A 14,835-nucleotide genomic window follows, 5' to 3' on the forward strand; every position below is an offset into this window, starting at 1 on the left:
AAATTGTCTTTTCACTGAAGAATGGCAAGACGTTAAGTCAGAGGATGACTAACAGGTATGCTACTTATAGATGCAGAGTTGTACTGAAAACATGCAACCTATGAAGTCAACATCTGCATCATAGATCACAATGAAGTCTACAAAACACAACATGCCATCATACACATATTATTTGCTGGTTCAGTTTGTGTTAAAAAAGAATTAAAAGAAGTGAATGGATCCCCTCGATTCCTTTTTAAAAATTGGTGTTACATTGGCCATCCTCCAGTCCTCTGGTACAGAGGCTGAGCTTAGGGATATGTTGCATATCTTGTCCTAAAGGAGCCATATCTAAGAGGGAAAGATGACTACATCCAGCACTATATATTTTAAAATCACATGAGGAGGCGCTGAGATGATTGGAGTTGCCAAGTGATGTAGTCCAATTTTCGGCTTGGTCACAGTGTATTAAATTGAGGCAGGACTACTTAGACGTAAGCCCTCACTGAGTTAATTGGGACTTACTCCTAGGTAAGTGTATATAGGATAGCAGCCTTAGAATCTTTGTTGAACAGTAGTATATTGTACTATAAATTAACTGCCTATCTGATAAGACCTTAAGACAATGTGTACAAATTTGATGAATATTATTTACTGGATGGGATCATGAAGCTAATAAGTAACAAGGGACCTGTGTTGACAGGCTCCTTAGCTTTATAAGCAGCTGTTCAGAATTTATGTAGTAATTTCATAACATTAAAATGTAGCATAGGTTTGTGATAATTACCCACACAAAGTAAGAGACTTCCTAAACCAAACTGAACCATTTTCTTTTTCATTACACATTGATAATTGTAGATAACACTATCACTTAAGCAATGTAGCTGTCTAATGGAGCAAAGGACTTTTTACTGGGATTAAACCCAAGTGAAGAGGTGTTCCTAGTTTCTGTCACCATATACTAGGGCCAGATCTACAACAAACAGGATATAGCACTATGAAAGTGATATGAAAGCAGCATAAAGTGACATGAGCCACACTACTGCTTTATAGCAGTACTGAAGTGCACTGACGACCGTTGGGGCCCATGACACATACCATATACCGCTTTCATAGTGCTATATCCTGCTTGGTGTAGATCTGGCCCAGGCCACATTTTTGTTCTCACATGTAAAATACTGAGGATACTCAAATTTGAGAGCAGTTTAAAAAATAACAGAAGTCACAAATATTTTCAAAACAGAACCACACAGAACATTCCAATTTAATAACAAACAGTTTTATTTATCACGTTTAAAGCCTATATTTCCTCCAAGAACTCAGAATGGCAGACTGAGGATGCTGGAGGGATTACTCATCCTTATCTAAGAGCACCCCAGCACAAAAGTTAAACAGTTACCTGCAAGTACACCACATTGTCAACTAGAAAAAATGGCTGGAATTCCTGTTATAATTGATAGTAATTTAGAATGCAGGGAGTTTAAGCCCTATGTTTCATATTTAGGTTGCTGGAAAGATCAAAGTTACTTATTTAGCAGCTGGACAAAGTTTGAAGATTTGCCATTTGAGAGGAAAATCGTAACAGAATAATAATTGAAGGGATAATTATAATAATGGATTATTTATATCAAAAAACAAAACAAAAAAGTATTCTTGAATTTATATGATGCTTCTAACCAAATCAGAGTTGGTTTTCTTACATGTTTACCTTTAAAGGTACAGCTCATTTTCCTTTATTCTCCATAGCTGTATTAAAATTGTTAAGGTTATTTAGTCATCCCTCACAACTATAGGGCAATCTATAGAGGAAAGCTCAACTTTGGTGTTGCATTCTGATTTTCACTTTATTCCCTCCCCCACAAAAAACTTAATTTCTCAACTTTTCCCTTAATCTGGTCATCTTCTTGTTCTATGACTTCTTGGATTTTGAAATCAATAAATATTTTAGTAACTTAGGCTGCAATCCTATATAAACTTATTTGAGAGTAAGAATCATTGAATGCAATAGATCTTACTTCTAAGTAGAAATGCATAGAATTGTGCTATTAATCACTGTCTTCAGTACCACCTCAATTTAATACACTGTGACCAAAACGAAAATTGGGCTATATCACCTGGCAACTCCAGTCATCTCAGGGACTCCTCATGTGATTTTAAAATATATGGTACAGGATGTAGTCATCTTTTTGTCTTAGATCTAGCTCCTTGAAGACAGGAATGAGTGTAAGCATCAATCTCTCTCTTACCATTATGGTGGCACAAGTTTCCCCCCACCCTTGATTAAGAAAGGTGTATTATGAAATAGAACTTTAGATCAAGTTCAGCATTCTGCATCTTCACCTACACATATACATCTTAAATAGTTGGCTGTATGCACTAAGGCATCCCTGCTGCAGACCAGGAGACAGAGAAAACCAAAGTGCAGACATCAGGAACAGGGCTAGTCAGCATACCTCCACTCCTCACATCGGTACAACGTATTATTATTATTATTATTATTATTATTATTATTATTATTATTATTATTATTATTTGTATCCCACCTTTTGCCCAATACTGGGCCTCAACATATGAGCAATACTTCTGATTGAGCTTTACTTGGATATAATTATATAAAAAGGAGCAAGCTAAATACATTCAGAATTGGGACTCAAGTGACTTGATTTGCATACTGTGAAATGGTCCCTGTTTACTTAAGCTTTGCAATAACATTTAATGGAAGGACATCCATCATATTCTCCAAATGAGCACAGCCATTCAGTTATATATACAGTTGATCTTCTCTATAAAACAGAAAACATAAGAGGCTAGTACAAAAATATATATAAATCCTAAGGGCAAAACAGAAGTGCTTGCTGAATCAGAAACCAAGGCAAATTAAATCTGTTTTTTAAAGTCACTATTTTAATTCCAGTGAATGAAACACTCCGCTTGAAATATGATTTATAACTATATAGTTTTATTCATATTTACTCTCATTTATGGGTTGCCTTCTAACAAAGCCAGAAAGGAAGAATAGACTACTTTAAACAACCTAAATTTATTTATCTATTTATTTTATTACATTTATATACTGCCCCACAGCCGAAGCTCTTTGGGCGGTTCACAAAAGCTAAATTAAACTGTTTGGTCACTCGGCACTTCAAAATTATTTTGATTGTTGATTTATTGACACTTCATGCCCATATAAGCTTAAATTAATCAAAACAAAAGGGGTAATGTAGTTAGAACTTCATAGCAATACTAAAACCCACTCCAGAGGCCCTTTCAAATCCTAGAAGCTTGTGGTTTAACCTACATAACTTGAATATAGTTGTAGCAGCTTCTGTAAAAACTTTTTCCCCATACTCTAGAGGGGGGGAAAATCTCAAATTTTACATCAAGTGACCGTGAAAGATCTTGATCAAACAGCTGATATTTTCACACATACATACAAATCTCCAATCAGATTGCAAACTATTCCTATTTGCAAATCTAGACCAAGAATTGCTTGGGTGCAACAAGAAATAAATTATTATATTATATTGTGCTGGAGATAGTGAAGCCTCACCATGAATAGTGTATGCATCAGCCTAGGAGGTGGAAGGAAAGGGGAAATCCAGAAACAGGTAGAGAAAATAGAGGGAAGGGTAACATGAGAGAAGAATGCTAGACAGAATGTGCAACTTATTTCTCATAGCATGCTATCAGTTATCACACAGCATACTAGTGTGACCTGAATCCAGTTTATGAATTATTGGATTACTGTAATAAAGTTTTTTAAAATAATTTGTTTCACATGTACACAAATGTTTAAAATCACAAATAACTATTTTCCAGTTAACATGTTAGAAATATTTTAAAGCCTTTATACAAATCACTGGTGTGACCACACTTGGAATGCTGTGTATTGTAGAGCTGGAAAAGGTCTAGAAAAAGACAACCAAAATGATTAGAGGGCTAGATGAACTCTCCTACCAGGAAGGATTCTAACATCTGAGGGATTTTTACTATAGAAATAAAGAGTAAGGGGTACATTATAGAGCTTTATAGAATTATACACGGCGTGGAAAAAGTGGACAGAAGAAAGTAGCTCAGACAGTGCATAGTTAAGCGGTGGAATTAGCTACCACAAGATGTGGTGATGGCCACCAACTTGGGCAGATTTAAAAGGGGATTAGACAAATTCATAGAGGATAAGGCTATTAATGACTACTAGACCTGATAGCTCTAGGCTCTGTTGCTTTATTAATTTTACTGCTGGGTTCTCAATGTTTTTAGTATTTTAAAAACGTTTTTAATGTTTATCATTTTTATACTTGTATCATTATTTATTTATAGATGTGTTCTTGTTGTAGTTGTTTGGTTTTATGAATGTAAACCGCCCAAGTGCATTTGCCAGTTGGGTCAAATGGAGCATGCTTCTGAACACCAGTTGCTGGGAAACAGCAGCAGGAAAAGGCTATTACCTTGATGTCCTTGTGTGGACATATTGTTGGCCACTGTGAAAAACAGTATGCCAGACTGAAAGAGCCTTTGGTCTGATCCAGCAGGGCTCTTTTTATGTTCTTATTTTCTATTGTCCTATTGCTGGAGCTCAGTATTGCTCAAGCAGTAAATGTGCCTTCCAGGAGGCATTGAGGAAGCGCAACACCAAGTTACAGCCTTGCACCTTCCCCACCCCACTCCCTCGTAACCACATGCAAAATCAAAGAGTTGGGAGAAAAGGTGGGAGAGATCTGAAAGTGGAATCAAAAGGAAGTAGCAGAAACAAAAATGCAATCTGTTGATCCTAAAAGAATTTGGCTCTCAGCAACAGCAAAGTAAGTGAGAAGACAGAAAAAACATGCAAGGGAAAACAAAAAACGGAAAAAGGTCAGTAGGAACAGTTGTGGATAGAGGACAGCTGGGTAGCAACACAAAAGGAGGTGAGTCACCATCTCACTTCAGATTGCTTGCCTATGGTCAGCACAAACTCAGTCTCATATGTGGGACTGCAAAGAAACTACAAAAGAGAACAGAGACAACTATAGGCCAGTTGCTAACATGTCTTGAGCAAGATGCTCAAGTGTTTGCTGATCAACTCCAGTGCCATGCCCCCACTGGATTATTTCTCCTTGGAAGAAGACCCACAAGTGTCAGAGGGCCTGGAGGAGCCTTGGTCCTCTGTAATGCCCGTCCATGACTTACCCCTGGAGAAGGAGGGGGATCCGCTTCAAAGGCAGAAGAGAAGCCCCCATGAACAACATAGACTGAAGAGGCAGGCCAGACTCCTCAAACCCAGGAGAAATACCTGGCTGTAGTAGCAAACACCTCAGCAGTAAAGGGGCTCCTCAGAGTAAGGAGCTCTCTTTACAAGGAGACTATTCTCAGAAGCTACTAACAAGCCACAGCTGGATCCAGGGCAGTGTTCTGACAGCCTCTGCTTAAGAACAGCAGTTAGGAGCCTAACGAGTTGGTAAAATGTCTATTCTCTTGTTCTGGTTCCAGCCCTCTGTGCTCTAGGATCCTTAGCTCTCCATTGCTGAACCCTTGAGAATATCTCCTGTCTTTTGACTACACTTCCTGTGGAGTCTTACCTAACTCCAACTCTCATGAGTAGCTTTTAGGGTTATCTACTGACCACTTTTCTTCCCTAAACCCTGCTTGCTGTGGTGTCTTGGTCCTCATGCTGGCTCCACACTGATCTGCCTTGCCTCTGCTTATTCCTAAACTGTGTGTAACTCCCAAGTCCTCCTGATTATTGACTTTAGCCTGTTAAGAAAACAGGACATCCAGCTACTCTTGGCTGGAGCTGATTTTCAGTCCAGCTTTAGACTCAGTTTAACTGCCTGCCTTAGTCACCCTGTGGGATTAATTTTGCTGAGAGAAAGGAGGCCAGGGTAATGAAATCCTGTTGGTTTTCAGCAGCTTTCAATATCATTGATTATGGTATGCTTCTGAATCAGCAGTCTGGGTTGTGGGCATTGTTTTACAGTTTCATTCCTACCTGGGATGGCTGTTTCCAAAAGGTGGTGCTGTGGGATTCCGACTCTATTCTGTGAAAATTATATCATGGGCTTCCACAGGAACTGATTTCACCCCCTGCTATTTAACCTCTAGATGAAATCACTGGGTGGTTACCCAGAAATGAGACTTCATCAGTATGCTGGTGACACCCAGCTCTACCTCACCTTTTCATGTAATCAGGAAAGGAAATGGATGTCTTCAATCAGAGCTTGAGCAGGATAACTGAATGGGTGATGGGCAATAAACTGAACCTTAATACAGATAACACTGAGGTCTTCTACCCAGTTCAGTGGCATGCCTGATGGAACGCCTCTCCTGACATGAACCTACCCGTACACTGCACTCAACATCTAAGGTCCTCCTCCGAGTGCCTAGAGGATGCACTCAGAGGAGAAGCTCAGAGGATGGCAACAAGGGAGAGGGCCTTATTGGTGGTGGCCCCCCGACTGTGGAATGATCTCCCCGATGAGGCTCGCCTGGTGCCAACACTGTTATCTTTCAGGTGTCAGCTCAAGACTTTTCTCTTCTTCCAGGCATTTAACAGCATTTAACAACGCGAAGTTTGTTTTTAACAGACCCCAGAACTTTTGTTTGTAAATGGGTACTGTTGTTTTATGTTTTTGATGGTTTAAAATTTTGTATATTTTTTTAATGTTGACTGTTTTTAACTTCTGTAAACTGCCCATAGAGCTTCGGCTATGGTGCGGTATATAAATATTATAAATAAATTCAACCTGTTCTGTAGGGGTCGCACTATACTATACAACTATCAGGTGCATAGTTTGAGGGAGCTCTTGGATCCATTATGGTCACTTTAGGCACAGCTGGCCTCAGTGGCTAGGAATGCCTTTTATTAGCTTAGGCTGATATACCAGCTGTAATCCTATCTGGACAGAGATGGCCCAGCAATAGCTTTCTAAGTACTAATAACCTCCTGGTTGAATTACTGCAATGTGTATTGTACACCGCTCAGAGACCTTTGATTATTGGGTGCTTTAGAAGTAAAACAACAACAAAAATGTCGCATGTGGGGTTATCTCTGAAAACAGCATGGAACTGTCTCAGTTAGACCAAAGTAGAGCTGCAAGGCTATTAACTGCGACCGATTGATATAATGATGTAATTCCAATTCTTCATTAGCTGCAGAGACTTCCAGACCATTTTCAGGCCTAATTCAAAGTTTTAGTGTTGGTCTTTAAAGTCTGCTGAACAGCTTGGGATGTAAAGAAACGTCTCCTCCCATATGTGCCTGCCTGGATCCTTATGGGTGTCCTTGCCAAATGAAATAATATAGTTTCTGACAAGAAAGAGCTCCTTCTCAGTTGTAGTGCTCTATTTCTGGAAAGTCCTCCTCTAGACCCTGGCACCCACACTGTTATTCTTTTTTCCTAGGCATTTTATTATTATTATTATTAATAATAATAATAATAATAATAATAATAATAATTTATATAGCACCATCAATGTACATGGTGCTGTACAGAGTAAAACAGTAAATAGCAAGACCCTGCCGCATAGGCTTACAATCTAATAAAATCATAATAAAACAATAAGGAGGGGAAGAGAATGCAAACAGGCACAGGGTAGGGTAAACAGGCACTGGGTAGGGTAAAACTAACAGTATTTTAGATTTGTATTACTGTGATTTTATTATCCAAGGCCTTTAATGTTTTTATTGAATTCATTGTTTTTTATCTGTCTTTGTGTGAACCACTCAGAAAACATTTTGCTATAGGGCAGCAAACAAATATAAATAAAAACCAGAATATCACAAATAAATAATATAATATAATAAAGAGTACTGCTTCATTTACAAGTTCTAGACAACAGACCAGGGTTGGAAACTCAGGCTTCTGGTATTTATATTCTGCTTGGATATTAAACCCTCTTATTGCCTTCCAGTCAATGGGAATACTAAGGCACATTCCAGATAAGGTGGTTGCAAATACCCTGACACAAGAGAACATGTTGCAGTTTCATGTTGTGTTGCATCCTCTTTAGAAGATCAACAAGAGTTATATTTTGTTTTGAAATACAAGCATTGTATTTAGTATTCCGTTTAAGCTCACAAAACACTTAACATTTGATTCAGCTAAACGTGAGTTTCTGCATCATGTTTTAAAGAGAAATTTTTGTCATAACAAAAATGCAGAAGTTATGACAGAAAAGATGGATGCTTTCAAACAACAACTGTTTTCAGAGGAAAATACACATTGATCTTCTCTTCAAAAACCACAGTTTGCAGTTGCATTAAATATGCAAGCATCTGAATGGTCTCAACAGGAATTCATGGTTGTAAAACTAATATTTTTCATTCTCTTCAATTCAGAAACATTTGAAATCATTTTAAGGATAAGTGCTTTATAAATCTACAGCTTAAGAAGTCCAAGATCTTTCAAATGGGCCACAAGGCCTTAGTGAACACACACAAAAGAAAGAGGATTGTTTTGGTGCATGACCACCATTTGTAAGGAAGAAGGTGGTTTGAAAAGGGAATATAATAAGGCTGGGAGGAAGACGGAACCACAATCAAGCAGAATACAGATATCTTAGCCACTAATGCATTGAAACTACAAATCCTGATGCAGAATCAATAGTCGAGAGGAGAAACCAGGCACATTTTAGTCAATTAAACAAAGTAACAGGTCCGTATAGAACAAACACACACAACACTTCCCATTCTCCCACCCACATTTTTTAAGGATGTGTTTCTCCTAGGGCCAATCTACACTAGCAATTTCGTGCAGAGCAAGAGCACCATCAGGGTCATTTGCAACACATGATGCTGTCACCACCACACAATAATCCCGTAGCTTCCTTCTCCTAAGGGCACATTTTCGGAAATACAATTTAGTGCATCTTTTCCCCTTAAATGCAACTCTGGCATGGTTCAGTTGCAGTGTGCCTCATTCCCCTGAATTAATTGAGGCATACAGGGCATGGTTAGGAGTGTGTCAGTGATTTGGATGTGATCTGGGTAAAGGGGTAGTGTTCCCCTCCCCCCATTTTTTCTGCCATTTGCAGTACCACACTTTGGACACAGATTAGGCTTTTCCCCCCATGGTAGTGCTATTGCAAAATAGTGAGGATTCAGCCTCCCACTACTTCACTCCCCATTGCTGCTTCTCTTTTTTATTTGTTAGGTTGCACTTTTTTGCAATTGCACTACTGTGAAATCATTCCAGTTCATGGTCTATCCCCCGCCCAAACAAGGCATGCAGCTTGCCTTGCACCTTGTTTGGAAGGAAAACTACCACTTCTTTGCCACTGCAGCAAATTACACGACAGCAGAACGCAGCCCCAGTGGGTGGGTGGGTGGGCATGGTTGGCCCCTCACCTGCAGAAGTTGCCCACCCTGCAATATACCAAGCGCAACACTGAACAGTCTGAAAAAAGCTATACACTGGCAGAAAACAAAGGAAAGGTCCTCTTAAGAGTTTTACCCAATGCCACATTGCTCTAGCTTACAAGATACGTGTTTCCAACAGCTAAAAGAGACCTTAATAAGCAGAAATTAACACCAGTAATGCTAAAACATCAGCATATTCCTGGTACAAGTGTGCTCTCTTCTTTAACTGCCACACTGATGTGCAACCAACAGTATAGAGCTAAAAGGGTATTAGTTCTTAACTGATACAAGGGCTTTAAATGCAACTACTGAACACACCTCACTACCCATGATTAAGGAAGTACTGGACCATTTGTGTGGACAGCACTATACATCTATAGTTCTCATTCTTCAGTTACGCTGAAAGGCCCCCACTCTTATGACAGCTGAAGCACTATATTTTTGTCATGAAAGTCTCTGTTAAGTATGAAAATAAATGAAATGTGAAAAGTAGATCAGCTCTTTGGTTCTTAGAGTCAATGATATTTTCTATTGCAATTGGCAATGGGTATATGAGAAGTATTGTGTCACCTCACACTTACACAATGGAGAACCTTCAAATACATACAGAAGGCAGTATTGAAAGGACCTATTTGTATGCGGCCCATGCCTAAGACAAATTGTGAGACTAATATGTAGCCAAAGATGCACAAAGGCTATTCAGCAGTATAAGCATTTTGTCCAAGTTCTTTCACTTAATTATGTAAAAGAACAAAGTACAAGTACCATAAGCGGTTTGAATAGAAATTGTCCCCAAATGAATAGAAGCTATGCGTTTCATTACTATGATTGTTTGTCTACTAAAAACAATGCACACAGAACTTTACTTAATTACAAATATACAGACACAAAAGATATGAAGAATGCTCTCTCAAACCCAGTTCATTTTTTTTTATTTGTCAGCTGTTCTGAAAGCTGCTTCAACTGAACAGTGGGGTAAAATACTTAAAATAAATACATACAATATCAATAAAATGAGAGGTTCTGATGAGTATTTTTAAAATAGTGAGAAGAGAATGAATGAGAATGGTGGTTCTCTCACATAAGAATAATGGGGACTGAATAAAATACAGCAAAGAAAATTTCCTACAAAAAGCACTATTTTAATTATAAGTGAGATATGAAATCTATTAATATTAAAGGGTTCAAATGGTATTCTGAAATCTGTTCAATTAGCGCTCGTTGCAACAGATGTTGCTAAAATCCTAAAAACATAATCCAAATTAGAAAAAACCCTACACATTTCTAAGAAACTCAAGATTAACAGCACAATGGTATACAAATATACTCAAATGTTGGCTATTCCGAAATGGACGGAATTTATTTATTTATTTGTTACATTTATATACCGCCCCATAGCCAAAGCTCTCTGGGTGGTTTACAAAAGTTAAAACAGTAAACATTAAAAGTATACAAAATTTAAAAACATAAAAACAGTAATATAAAAACAACAGTATCCATTTAAAAACAACAGTTCTGGGGGTCCGTTAAAAAACAAACAGCCTTGTTAAATGGTGTTAAATGCCTGGGAGAAGAGAAAAGTCTTGACCTAGCACCTAAAAGATAACAGTGTCGGCGCCAGGTGAGCCTCATCAGGGAGATAATTCCACAGTCGGAGGGCCACCACCGAAAAGGCCCTGTCCCTTGTTGCCATCTTCTGAGCTTCCCTCAGAGTAGGCACTCGGAGGAGGACCTTAGTTGTTGAGCGCAGTGTATGGGTAGGTTCATGTCAGGAGAGGCGTTCCATCAGGTATTGTGGTCCCAAGCCATGTAGAGCTTTATAGGTTAAAACCAGCACCTTGAATTGGGCTCGGAAACATATAGGCAGCCAATGCAAGCGGGCCAGAATTGGTGTTATATGTTCGAACCTCCTTGTTCCAGTTATCAACCTGGCCGCTGCATTTTGCACAAGCTGCAGCTTCCGAACCGTCTTCAAAGGCTGCCCCATGTAGAGGGCATTGCAGTAATCTAATTTGGAGGTTACCAGAGTATGGACAACTGAAGCTAGGTTATCCCTGTCCAGATAGGGGCGTAGCTGGGCCACCAACCGGAGTTGGTAGAAAGCACTCCGTGCCACCGAGGCCACCTGAGCCTCAAGTGACAGAGATGGTTCTAGGAGAACCCCCAAGCTACGAACCTGCTCCTTCAGGGGAAGTGCAACCCCATCCAGAACCGGTTGAACACCCCCCTTGAAGAACCGCAGCAGCGGGCCTTCTCTGTAGCACACTCTGGAAAACCCTCCCACATGTGGTCTGGGAGGCGGAAAATGTAATAGCTTTTAGACGCCTCCTGAAAATGTACTTCTTAACACAGGCTTTCCCTGGACTGTACTTTATGTATTATGTATGCATTATTGCATTTATATCCCGCCGTTTTTCCTCCAAGGAACCCAAGGTGTTCCTCCTCCTCTCCATTTTATCCTCACAACAACAACCCTGTGAGGTGGGTTGCGCTGAGAGTCTGTGACTGGCCCAAAGTCACCCAGTTGGTTTCCATGACTGAGTGGGGACTAGAACCCGGATCTCCCGACTCCCAGTCCGACACTTTAGCCACTACACCACACTGGCTATTGCACTTTTACCTTTTAATTTATTGTATACTTACTGTATTTTTTATGGTTTTCTACACTGCCTGGAGAGCCTCGGCTATGGGGCAGTATAAAAATGTAATAAACAAATAAATAAAAACGTCTCATTAGGTTTAATGGGACTTATTCTCATGGGTGTACAGGGCTGAGTCCCAAAAATTTCAGGTGGAAGAAAAAGAAGTACTTACAAATTGGTAGTTAAATATCACTGGTACAAAGAACACAGAAATCAATGACAAAACCAGCAACAATAGCATATGTTAATAAAGTTAACTCATAACTCATTTCTTCCATGAACTCAAGGTAATTAGTGTACATAGCCTGGGACCCCTATCTTCTATCTATGCATGTATGAAACCCAGACTTGGCAAGCTTTACCATGGGGCTGTCTACACACGGGGAAAGCCCCGCTGTGGCTGTGCATTTGTGCTGCATCAGTTAGACGATGCAGAGGCAGTTTTGGAGCCACCGCGGGGCTTCCCCGTGATGCTGCATTTTGAAAAGGGGATTTACCCCAACTTTTTCAAACAGAGTAATGTCAACATGGTGCTTCCGCCATGTAACATTGCTCCACAGCCAATCCAGGGCTGGAGCCTGGTCAAAGGCGGCCAGCAATTGGTTGCCTTCCACCAGGAGGAGGGTGGGGGAGTCTCTGGGAACTGGATGGCTGCCCAGAACCCCTGCACTACCACCTTGGCATAGGGATTACCCGACACCACCCCAGGAGAGGGAAAGTGCAGGGCTGAGGAGGGAGGCAGCACCAACCCAGTGCCGTGAAGACAGCCCCCATGATTGCACCATGTGTCTTCAGACAATGCTCTGAAGTTTCTCTCTTGTGGTACTTCCTTGTGTTACACTTTGACCTCATTCACATGATCACCCCAGCCCATTGTGGCTTATTTAGGCCACAGTGGGTTGCAGTGTGTGCTGGTGGCCACTGTGAATATTCATTTATTTATTTTATTTTATTTATTTCACTTATATACCGCTCCCATAGCCAGGGCTCTCTGGGCGGTTTACAGAAATTCTAAAATTAAGATAAAAACGAGTATATAAAATTTAAAATTCTAAAACACAGAACATACACACATTAAGCATTAAAAATCGTTAAAAAACTAAACATGTGGGTGATTAAGATGTGCCGCCATATGCCTGGGCAAAGAGGAAAGTCTTAACCTGGCGCCGGAAAGATAGCAGCTTTGGTGCCAGGCGAGCCTCGTCAGGGAGATCGTTCCATAGTCTGGGGGCCACCACCGAAAAGGTCCTGTCCCTCATTGCCACACTCCGAGCCTCTCTCGGAGTAGGCACCCGGAGGAGGACCTTAGATGTTGAATGTAGTGACAGGGTATATTCACGTTGGGAGAGGCGTTCCATCAGGTATTGTGGTCCCAAGCCATGTAAGGCTTTATAGGTCAAAACCAGCACCTTGAATTGGGCTCAGAAACATACAGGCAGCCAGTGCAAGCAGACCAGAGCATGTATTATATGGTCAAACCTTCTGGTTCCCAAAATCAATCTGGCCGCTGCATTTTGCACGAGCTGCAGCTTCCGAACCATCTTCAAAGGCAGCCCTACATAGAGTGCATTGCAGTAATCTAACTTGGAGGTTACCAGAGCATGGACAACTGAAGCCAGGTTATCCCTGTCTAGATAGGGGCATAGCTGGGCCACCAACCGGAGTTTGTAGAAGGCACTCCATGCCACTGAGGTCACCTGAGCCTCAAGTGACAATGATGGATCTAAAAGAACCCCCAAGCTACGAACCTGCTCTTTCAGGGTGAGTGCAATCCCATCCAGAACCAGTAGAACACCCGCCCCCCATCCTGTCAGCAGAGTCACCTATTAACAGCATCTCAGTCTTGTCTGGATTGAGTCTCAGTTTATTAGCCCTCATCCAGTCCATTGTCGCAGCCAGGCACCGGTTCAACACATCCACAGCCTCTCCATGCCATGGCTTATTGTAACATGCCAACCCAGCACACGGTTGGCATGTTGCATGATTAACAAATCACCCACAACACAAAAACAGTCCATGTGTTGTGGATGGTTTACTATGGCAACAACCCACCCTTGTCAGGTTCACGTTACAATAAGTTGCAGCAACCGCATGCCACAGCCTGAAGATTCATAATGGTTGCCAGCATGTACCGCAACCCACCATGGCTTCAGTACACCATGGTGGGTTGCGGAGATTGGGCAAACCAGGTCTTTGTGTTCTGTGCTATCAACATTGGGGAAGCTGCCATCTGGATGCACTATCAAGTACGACTCATGGTTGAGTGTCTCACCATACCAAAAAAAAAAAAAAAATTGGTTAACTGACTTATTTTTTGGTTAACTGACTGACCAAATATTAGTGCTTTTTAAAGCGCTGATGCAACTGTGAGATCATAATTATGTCCAAACCCGGAAAATGTGATTAGATTTATGTATGCTTTACTAAAACATGGCAACTTCAAACAGTGGTTTTGAAGTTGTCTTAAAATTAATCACAATTTAGGGTTCAGACATAAAGCTAAATAGACATTCATTGAAAAGCTTCCAGTCTCTTCACACCTGCACCATAAGAGCTCAGCTTGACAGAGCGCATGCTTTGCATCCAGAAGGTCCCAGGTTCAATCCCTAGCATCTCTAGGTAGGGCTAGGAAAGAATCTTGCAAGTTCTAAATTGCTTCAAGTTCTAAATCAGTGTCTGATGGTGGCGATAGAATGAGGGTGAACAAACTGAATCCAGACAAGATTGAAGTGTTCCTGGTCAGTTAAAAGGCAGATTATGGAACAAGAATTCAATCTGTGATTACAGGGATTACACTCCCCTTGAAGGCTCAGATTCACAGTTTGTGTGAACTCCTGGATTCAACTCTCCACCTGGATGCCCAGGTTTCAGCATTGC

This window comes from Elgaria multicarinata, chromosome 5 (genome assembly GCF_023053635.1).
Source record: "Elgaria multicarinata webbii isolate HBS135686 ecotype San Diego chromosome 5, rElgMul1.1.pri, whole genome shotgun sequence".
In the NCBI taxonomy this organism is placed as follows: Eukaryota; Metazoa; Chordata; class Lepidosauria; order Squamata; family Anguidae; genus Elgaria; species Elgaria multicarinata.